Below are 10,693 nucleotides of genomic sequence, written 5' to 3'. Positions count from 1 at the left end.
TATAAACAGCATCGACAGCAGTCGTGAAAACTATAGATTTCTTTTTGGTATGCAGCCTTTACAGACTCAACATACACTATAGTCAAATACAACACTGTGCACAAGTCTCAAGCCAAACCTCATTTCAGGCTATTTTGTTTCCAAAGAGCCAGACTTTTTTCTTTGTCCAACTGGCTGCCTTTTCACAAATTTTCAGTCCAGACCTTGTCCCTGATCATTTTCAGTGGAATATCTGTTTGTTAAGCCAGCTAACACTGACCTACAAATTGGCAAGCATAAAAAAGAAACCTAACTCAAGGATGAATCTGTGTTATGTCCACATAAAAACAGACTACTTAGTAAAGAGCCTATTAAATAGTATTCTCCTTAGGCACTTTGTTACAAGCAGCTTGTCACAAAGAGACTAAATGTGTTCTCATTGCTTTTGTTGCATCTATGAAAAATGCCAGGCAATAGTTAGAGAGCAATACAATATTTTGTTTTAAGTGTGTCCTTAAAACATTTGAGGAAACTGGACAAGTGGAGGACAAAAGAAGAAGTGTCAGGCCTAAAAAACTATCTACAGCAGATGAACAGAATCTGAAAGTGATGTCCTTAAGAAAGAGGAAAAAATCCAGCAAAGACCTGACGCAGGACCTGAGAGATGCATCTGGACCTTCAGCTTATCCATCTACTGTTGGCCCAAGCCTCATCAGAAATGGTCTCCATGGAAGGGTGGCTGTCAAGAAGCCATTCTTAAGGAAGGGAAACAGGGAGAAAAGGCTGAGCTATGCCAAATGACACAAGAAGTGGACTGAAAATCAATGGCAACAGGTCTTATGGAGGGATGAATCCTCCCCAGAGCCCGGACCTCAGCATTATTGAAGCAGTGTGGGATCATCTGACAGAGAACGGAACAAAAGGCAGCCGACATCCAAAGAAGAGCTTTGGGATGTCCTTCAAGAAGCCTGGAGAACTATTCCTGAAGACTCCTTAAAGAAATGACAGAAAGCTTGTCTCAGAGGCTGTGTTGGAGAATAAAGGAGCTCAGACCTAATACTGACTTTCAAGTTTGTTAAAATTGTGCAGACTCAAAATACCATATTTCTATTCATAATTGGACATTTCATTAAACAGCTGTACTCATTTCCCATCTTTCAAGCAATATATATAGAAATTAGGGGTAAGTTTGATGGTAAGTAAAGTTTTAAGTAAAAAGCATACTAAGAACTGAGGTGATAACATCCAGACCTAAATCTAAAGCTACTAACCACAGTTTGATTAGAGACCCACATAACTGTGCGGGTGTTCATGTGTGTGCACAAGGACCTCAGGTCGTGCTGGTGACACACACAGCTCCTAGAAACAAAGACAACATTTAATTTACGCAACAATCTTAACAGAGAACAATGAAGCGATAGTTCAGCTTTTAAGCCTTGTTTCCATTTCTCAGCATTGCCTCTTTGGTGAGATCATGATGACATAATTCACTCCTCACACACAAAGATGCATCTCTCATTATTTTTGTTGTTTTCTGCATCTTTTGCCCAATTCCACACTGTTGTTCATTTGTTTAAGATCCCACTTTTTTGGGATTTTTGAGGCTGTTATTAACAATTCCAGAAAACCACCAACCTCTATTCCTGAAGTCCCTGAACCCTTATAATATAACTTTCTGGGAACTTAGCAGCTCATCCCAGAATGATATGAATAAAACTGCAAACATTAAGCAAAGAGATTTAACACTGTTAACCAAGTCTGTCGTGAATGTTACCAGGACATTACTATCAATAAAACACAAATTGTTTGATTTTGTTAATATTCATTGCTAACAAACAGAGTAATTTGTCAAACTGCAGATCCAAATACAGAAATACTGGGTTTTTATGAAGTTTAGATTATTGTAAAAGACCTGAAATATGGCTGGAGGACAAAGATTTTTCTTTCTTGCTTTTGTGCCACACTTCATTAAAAATTTAATGAGTCCCTTGAGGAAGATGGTTTGTTGCAAAAGGAAAATATAGTATATAGTTTGAATAAGAACTGAGTGAGTTAGTGTTATGAGATAAGAATAAAATGAAAGTTAAATGACAGTGTGTGTAAAATTATCATCAGCAAAGTATGATTAAACCCAAAGCAGGATGAAAGTTGTCAAACTCATTACACTTACCATTTCTTGACAATTATTTTTGAAGATATACTGACTGCAAATGGAAAGTAATATAATGCAAATTAGGAATGCATGATCCTGCATGTTTGCAGATCCACTGAGCAAATATTTTCCAACCCATTTGAGGTGCTGCTACATATACTGTATGTGTCCATCCAATTGCAATTATCAAAGTTCTCCTTTCGATGGAGCATATTATGTCAAATCCTGTGACGCCCACTTACAGATGCCGACAAAAATGACAGTTTTCCAGAATATGCATTACTCTGACGAAACTTACTTGAGAATAGAATAGAAATTTTATTGTAATTGTAAAATATGCAACAAATTGGAGATGCTCGTCCTCATGGTGCACAACAACCTTCCACATAAATACTAAAATAATAAAAGAAAACACTCACTGCACACACAAAATCGAGTCCTTAGTGCAAATCAATTCTGCAACCAGCAGCAGTAAAGTACAACAAGATAAGAAAAAGATAATATGCATGAATTCAAGAAGTTATTGAAAGTTTAGTGCAGCAATGGCCTGAGGGAAGAAACTGTTTGTATATTTGGACGTGTGAGTCTTGCTGGACCGATAGCGTCTGAAATGGAGACGCTTTTGTGGCTCTTTCCTGATTTCTTTGGTGTTGATGGACCAGCAGATGTTATCCGATACGTGCAGCCATATCATAACAAATAAATAGATGATAAAAAAAATTTAAAAAACATTCATATGGTCATATCCAGTCTGCCTTTTGGGCTTTTGGGTGAGCTGCACTGAGGCTTCCCCCTCCCCATGAGTGCAATCAGTCAAGTGTGGATAATGGACATTTCTCTCCTTAAAAGAAGCATCCATGTTGCTTCTCTGCTCCTCATCTTCTTTGTCTGATGTGCTTCCGCCCCTATCCTGGAAGGAGACTGATCCAGGCACAATCAGTCAAAATAAAGCATATGTGCAGTCAGCTGCACAGGGACCCTGTGGACCCTCATAGACTGATGATCAATGACAATATTTACATCACACAGGCCTCGTGCATGAGCAGATGTGAACACTGAATCGCCTTTAAGTAGCAACAAACCATAACTATAAGCTGCAAAAATGAGTATTTGTCTAAATAAAACCAGTAAAATGGCAAAAGATCTTAAAGATGTAAAGAGTAAAGATGTCAACTGAGCTGATTCACCACAGACTGTAACTAAATTTGACACGGTCGTGTCATATTGAAAGCAGCGCGTTCCATGACACCCAGAGATTTAATTTACCACCAGCAGTAGGACCACCATCCACTCAAATGTGTCCACTACTGTGAGTCAGTCTAGTTGACCACAAACACCCAAAGTTCACCCATTCACACGCATACAGACTTATAGCATTTCTTGGTCTATACCGTCTTAGTGTATGCATACACACACTCAGACACCGATGAACACATCAAGGGTAACTTGAGGTTAAACGTGAACACCAAAATATGGTCTGAGAAAACCAAGGATGAGCACCAATGTACATCTACTGCTCTCTTAGTGAAACAATCTGGGCTTTGTTCTGTTGAGAGAAGAGATTATTGACCAGACTTTGGGGCCTTTGCACACACAAGTTTGCACAGTTCTTATTGCACAGCTTATTTTAGACAGCACAATGTCGACACTAAACCAAATCTATTCGAACATTAATCTTAAAAGAATAGTTTGTGGGGTTTTTTGAGGTAATGTTGTATCAGGCGTGACTCACAGTTCTGCCAGTTGAATCCCAAAAACAACAAGCAGGATGAGTCACTCCAAAAATCTTTATTGGGACAACCTGGAAAAGGAAAAACCATCATGTAAATCTTTGCTGAAGTAATATCCACCAGGAAGATGTCCAGCAAGTCCGATACAACTTCTGGTGGACTCAGCTGATCAGGGCAGGATACGTAAGGCAGAGCAACACGGATGTTGCTCAGTTAGGAAAAAAGTGACAAACTCCACAGTCTGATGTAAATGTGGTGTGTTCTACAATGTAGTGCTGCCTAACCGCTGTGAAATGTTTGAGGTTTGAGTTGTTTTAGATGGAGAAATGAGCACTTTAAGTGATTAAATACTGCCACTGTACTAATGCCATAACTGCTGCCGTTTATTGCACACTTTAGCACATACTTTACCCTCATTATACTTCTTTATCCTACACTGCATATATCTTATGTCTGCTGTATCTGTGTTTTCATTCTAAATTGTATTCTTTTTGTATATACTTCATTATACGTTGCTATATGTTACCAGTGGGTAGTATTGTGTTGTGTGTGCTGTACTGTAGCTCAGGAGGAAGAGCTACGCCAATCGGAAGGTCGGTGGTTCGACTCCGGCTTCCCGAGGTGTCGTTGGGAAAGACACTGAACCCCACGTTGCCTAGCGATGCATCCATTGGTGTATGAATGTGTGTGAATGAGTAGAAAAGCATGTGGTTATAGACTAAAATGGAAATTGAGTGTGTTGCATTTAAGCCTGCTCATCATCTTTTTGTGTTTATATTTATCTTCTGTTGTGGTTCAAAGAGCTGAGGAGGAAATAAGAGATTTTATTTGAAGGTAATAACTTCAGCCTATAAATTGATTATGTGTGATGAATAATCACACAGAGCAACAATAAACCATCAACAGAAAGATTCTCATGTCAATTAAGTGGGCTTACTCGGTCTTTCACGGACTAAATTAAGTTCAGAGAAAACAAAGACTACATGTAAGAATACATCATGCACTATATGTGCTCATGGGCTTAAGTGTTACCACGGTTACCAATGATTTGCATTTACATTGCTTACACATATCATTTATAAGACCCATTCCTATGCAGTTCAGTTACTGCTGAAAAATTTATTGAATTCATACTAAAAGTGCGTCTGCTATAACACTGACAATAACATTGACAGAGTTTAGAGTCAAATGAACCATTGCGCGTTCCAACAGAAAAACGTATCGGATGAGACGACACCAGCAGATCATGGGGTGAACTGACCCAAATGCATTAGAGAGAGCTTTGGACCTTTGGCTGCCATCATCTGACCCAAGCATACTGACAGTCTGTACTGGGATTATCCATGCACAGCAGGATGGAACTAGAAAAGGTCAGCGATTCTGATTAGTTTCTCACACTTCTTTGCCAGAGCACCAGCCACTGATGAACCTGGACATATTACTCTGTACACTGAGTCATGAGGTCACCAATTTCGTGCCGTTTCTAATCTATAGTAGCATCTTCCACAATGGCTTTCATTTGCATTTTTTATACCCGCTTCATCCACTGCAGAGTTGTGGGGGCACTGGAGCCCAGATGCCATTGGGCAAGAGGCAGAGTACATGTTGGACAGAATGCCAGACCATAGGCTTGAAATGACAAATCTGTGGAAAGTAAATGAAAAGAATAAAACAGATATTTGAATGTGGTTCAAAAGACAGATAAATTTTCCCTTTAAATTTATATGTAAGAAATGCTCTTGGCAAGAAAGTGCACTTAGGTCTCTGCTTTCTTTAAAACCACCATTCTCTCTGGAGCTCTGTGCTATTGCTGTCCAACGGAGCTCTTCTGTGTTCAGACAGGCAGCACAGAAAGCCAGACATCAATACTTGATCTGGATCCAAGGCAGCCTGCAGCCACCCAGCTCCGCCAGCTGGTCAGGACAGCTTCACAGTGGAGCAGGAGCGGAGACGGTACGAAAAGACCAGAACAGGCGCTGCTCACAGGTTGTGGTCTTGAGAGGCAATCTGCAGAGCACAGCCAGCCTGAGGAGGCATCAGAAAGGCATGAAAAGGATTCATCTTAAAATATCTAAAACACAAAAAAATAAAAATGCTGCTTATTGAGCAGCTGAGGAATGTGCCTATGTGCTTTGAAAGAAGGGTTTGTTTGTTTGCTGAGTCCCACGGGGTCCTAAATGTGTTAAGTCCCTCGTGAGATCGAGACTCTACAGCATCTGCCACAAAAACTTCCTTTTCTCTATCCAGCCACAGAGCAAAGCTGCAATTCATCTCTGAGGAAACATTCAGAGAAGTGGCACTGTGACATGTCAGACAGCTTTGTCCTGAGGCAGGAGCCAGATGAAACAATGATTAAGGCTTCTGTTCTCATGCTAATAATACCATTTAAATATCATAATGACTAGATTTCATCATCATCTATTGATAATGAGAGAGAAATACCACTCAAAGCAGCTGGATACAAAGCAGGCTGAGAATGTTTACTGCAAAAATTGTGGTAGGAATTCATTAGAATTCAGAAAGCCAATTTCAATATGCACCCTGAACAACAAACAGCCTCAAACTGAGACTGTTTAGTGGAGGAAAACACATTAAGATCTTTCAGCTGACGGGAAAAAAATAAATAAATCAATACAGATTTTACACTACAGCACAAAATGTGCTTTTAAAAGTGCTGGAAATAAGTCCACATGAAAAATAACTGTTGATAATAAGTTATTATATTTTACTGGATTATCATTAACAAAATTATTAGCATCCGAGTGGCTCTAACAGTGTGCCTGAATCTGAATTAAAAGCTCCTCTTTCCAGCTCAGGTACATCTCCCACTTCTTAGTTAAGCCATTTTTTTCCTACTTTAGAAAACTTGCAGTCTCAGTCTAACTAAAGTAAAAGCAAACCACACAGAGGAAAAGTTAAAACATACATTAAGGATCTAAAGTAGACTCTTTAGTTAGCAGGCGCCCAGTCAGAGTCATGCACTACTGAACTGTAAAGACGTGTACATGACTGACGGATGAAGCTGAATTTAATTCAGATACTGTTGGACACCTTGTAAAGAAGTATATCCTTATAAATTAAGTAAACAATATACATTTGGCCCCCAAAGTATTATTAAATAGAGACACACACTACAGTAAAATAAAATTAGCCTTCAACAACATGACTTCTCATTTAGTCTCTATTTGTTTTGAGACTGTGAATCAAAAGCCTCATCTTCAACAATGTGCTGCTCAGTGTTATCAATGCTACGTGAAAAACACGACCTGCAGGATGTGCATGTGCATCACATTTAGAGTCTACATACTGCTTTCAGTATGTGTCCACTTTGGAAAGGAAGTGTACCACCAGAAATTGTGTAATATGTATATTTGTTGACTTTGAATATGCAATAGTGTCCAAGATTGTTTGTGGATTAAATGTAAACCTAACCATGTACAGTAATTCTAACCTGAACTGTGTATTGTTAAAGTCCAATACTAATCATTGTGGGTGAAAGAGCAGTAGAAAAGTAATGATTCACAAGTGGTAGGTGATTAAATACAATATATGCTCCATCATAACCTCTGACCTCATCTAAGTGTGTGCAGTGTAGTAATCACTGGCAACATGGAAGTGGACATTATCTCAGGGGAACACATAAAGACAGATGTGCTGCGTAGCAACTGAATGAATTTTCAGCCTTTCTTCTGCATTCTGCACTGTGGACCAATGCAGCCATTTCCGTCATAAGACTGGAGAAAAGATGGTTAAATAAGCAACCGCACTTTACCACAAGTCCAAGAAATTATACAACTCGCAGGTGCCAAAATTATTAAGCAGTTTTCCAAGGAAACAAGATCAAAATCACAATATGCGAAGCTGGCAACTGCGTCGAGGTCAAGAACGAACTCAATCTCAAACAGAGCTTGTTTACAGCATATGTTGTTATGGTATGAACAACATCACTGAATAATGCACTGTGGCGTCTTATTCGTGTCTGTGCTGAAAGTATGTCTACACCATGCTTGACACTGAGCCGTGAATACAGCCTTGTATTCCCTGGCTGTGGAGATTCAGCGCTGTGCAAACCTGGCTCAGACTCTTGGAAGAAAAAAAATCTGATAATTGCTGTGAAAACTGAAACATAAAGCTGACGCTCATTTGTGCTGCCAGCTCAATGTTCTCCAATTGTGAGAGGTGGTTTTTTTATGCATTTGCAAACATCACCCCGACCAACAGCAGCACCATCCCGCAAGAGAGTAATTTGCACTGCAGCTGGACTAGATTAATGTTTCATTGATCTGGGTTTGAGGAGTCGGCACAGCAAATATCAGCAGTAGTTGTTGGTGGGGATTCAGCCTATTGTAATGTTTATACTCAAGTCGACAAAGCTGTCCACGAGTTTTCACATGCCCACGTCTAATTAGTCCCGCAGTGTGGGGAAATTCTCTCCCTCATAGCACTCTAATTTACACAAACTGACAGGCTTCGCATTGCCAAGATGCGTTTGTGCAGTGACCAACCAATGCTAAATTAAAGAATCTGTAAAGAACACAGGTCTGTTTTAAGCCACAATGGGCAGACTGCAGATAAGAATGTCAGCGTAACTATGAGGCACGAAGAGGTCGGGCCAGTGGAGACACGATAACCTTTAAACACTTCCAGAGCCCAGGGGTACACAGCAAAGAAAAACGATTAACATTTATCCCCAAAACTCCTTATAGTTTCGTTAACCTGGATTGTATTCATTTTTCATCTACATGTGTGTTGCTGACCTGGTGAAGACTTACAACCACGTCCCCTGAGGGATTTAGTTGGGGGTGCTGCAGGTGTTTGGGGTACTAGAGTCAGTTTTGCAGGCGAGTCAGTCCCTGAGTAACCAGTGCACACGATGACCTTCAGCACAGACTAGAGCAGCTCTTAGGAGCCGGGATGAGAATCAGTCCCACTAAGGCTGAGGCCATGATTCTCAACCAGAGAAGGGTTGGGTGTTCCCTCCAGATTAGAGATGGGTCCATGCCTCAAGTGGAGGAGTTTAAGTGTCTCGCGATCTTATTTATGGGTGATGGCAAGATTGAGGCTATGCTCCGGTCAGTTGTGGTAAACGTGAAACCAAGCCGAAAGACAAAGCTTTGATTCACTGGTCCATCTCCGTTCCTACCCTCACGTATGATCATGAGATTTTGGTAGTGACCAAAAAAATAAGATTTTGGATACAAGCAGCTGAAATGAGTTCCCTTTGAAGGGAGTTTCCTACGGGTGGCTGGGCTTAGTCCCAGAAACAGGAGTTTCTACATCTGGAGGGAGCTCAAAGTAGAGCCGACGCTCCTTTGGATCAAAATGAGTCAGCTGAGGTAGTTCAAGCATCTGGTTAGGAAGCCTCCTGGTTGTCTCCCTTTGGAGGTTTTTCAGGCACGTCCAACTGGGAGGAGGCCCCAGGGCAGACCCAAAACTTGCTGGAAGGATTATATATCCCTTTTGGCCTGAGAAAGCCTTGGGATTCCATAGGAGGAGCTGGAGAGTGTCACTGGGGAGAGGGATGACTGGTTTTCCCTCCTGGACCTGTTGCCTCCACAACAGATAAGTGGAAAATGATGGATGAATGAACAGATGGACAGTCCTCATTTTCCCACCTTTGGATTTGGCCAAATGTTATCACTACTTACCCAATGGCATGCATTTGGTTTGATTTACTGTCATTTTGAGAAACCTAGCTGTGATATTTCTGACTGGTAATATTTTATAACCTGTATGAAATAAGGTAAATACTGGAAAATAACAGTTTAAATCAAAAGGTCAGTGTACCGTCCAGCCCTAATTTGTTGCTCAATTTAATCTGAATAAAGCCTGATCAGTCATATAAATTTACATTAAAAAGTACTGAATTGTAGCAATAATGCATTTTAAAAGTATTTTGTTTACCTTCATTTCCAATAAACTAAACACTGCTATAACTACAGATATCAGCTTGCAAGCTTAAACTCATCTACTGACCAAATGTTTAACATCAATGCGCTACAATTTTTATCCACAACCTTTATCAACAAACTGAAAATGAAAGAGGTGCAATGCATGAAAAATAGCTTCCTTTACCAGATTAAATATTCAACACTGGAGAAAGTTTACGAGGAAAAAGTTCAGGCTTTGCCAAATCTGAACTATTATATGGCATGATATTTATCAAAGGTTAAATAGGATATGATGGTCTGCTTCCACTGGCGTCTCAATTCAACGAACTGCTTCCTACAAATGAGAAGCTGCTGGAGTATATGATTGCTCTTTCCTTTCTGTTTGCCTCCATTGTATTACAGGGACAGCACCAGTAATCGTCTCAAATAAAACCCAAACTATATCTGCATAGCCACAGTAGCAGCCACAAACACAGATGTTTTTAATTCTTCTTACATGTTTGTGCATATTTAGTTGAAATATTACTAATGGGTATATTTGCGATCTCTCAGTTTAGAAACTGCCTTCAACACACACACTTCATGTGATGGGAGACTTTAAAGAAAACCCTCTCCACATCCCATGAGCTTCTGGGCTCAGCTTGCAAGAGCAACATGCTGTGAGACTGCCAGTCCCCCGAGAAGCATCTTCCTCTCTGGGACCATTTATTTCTGGGTGCACATATATACGTTTGTGCACGTGCAGGTGCTGTAATTTACAGCCCTTTACCGAGTAATATGCTTTTCAGTGTGGAAGTAAAAACTACAGGGGTATTACCACACATCTGCTGAAACAGAATCAGTGAATTCCAGTCAAACTGACACACAGGCAGAGATCTTCGATGCTTCACTGCACACTGTGCACCTGAGTCTCTGGCCTATGCCTCCATGCTCCGGTGCAG

This window comes from Leuresthes tenuis, unplaced genomic scaffold (assembly GCF_036924035.1).
Source record: "Leuresthes tenuis unplaced genomic scaffold, fLeuTen1.0.hap1 SCAF_17, whole genome shotgun sequence".
Taxonomy (NCBI): Eukaryota; Metazoa; Chordata; class Actinopteri; order Atheriniformes; family Atherinopsidae; genus Leuresthes; species Leuresthes tenuis.
Note: the sequence above shows the minus strand (reverse complement) of the source record.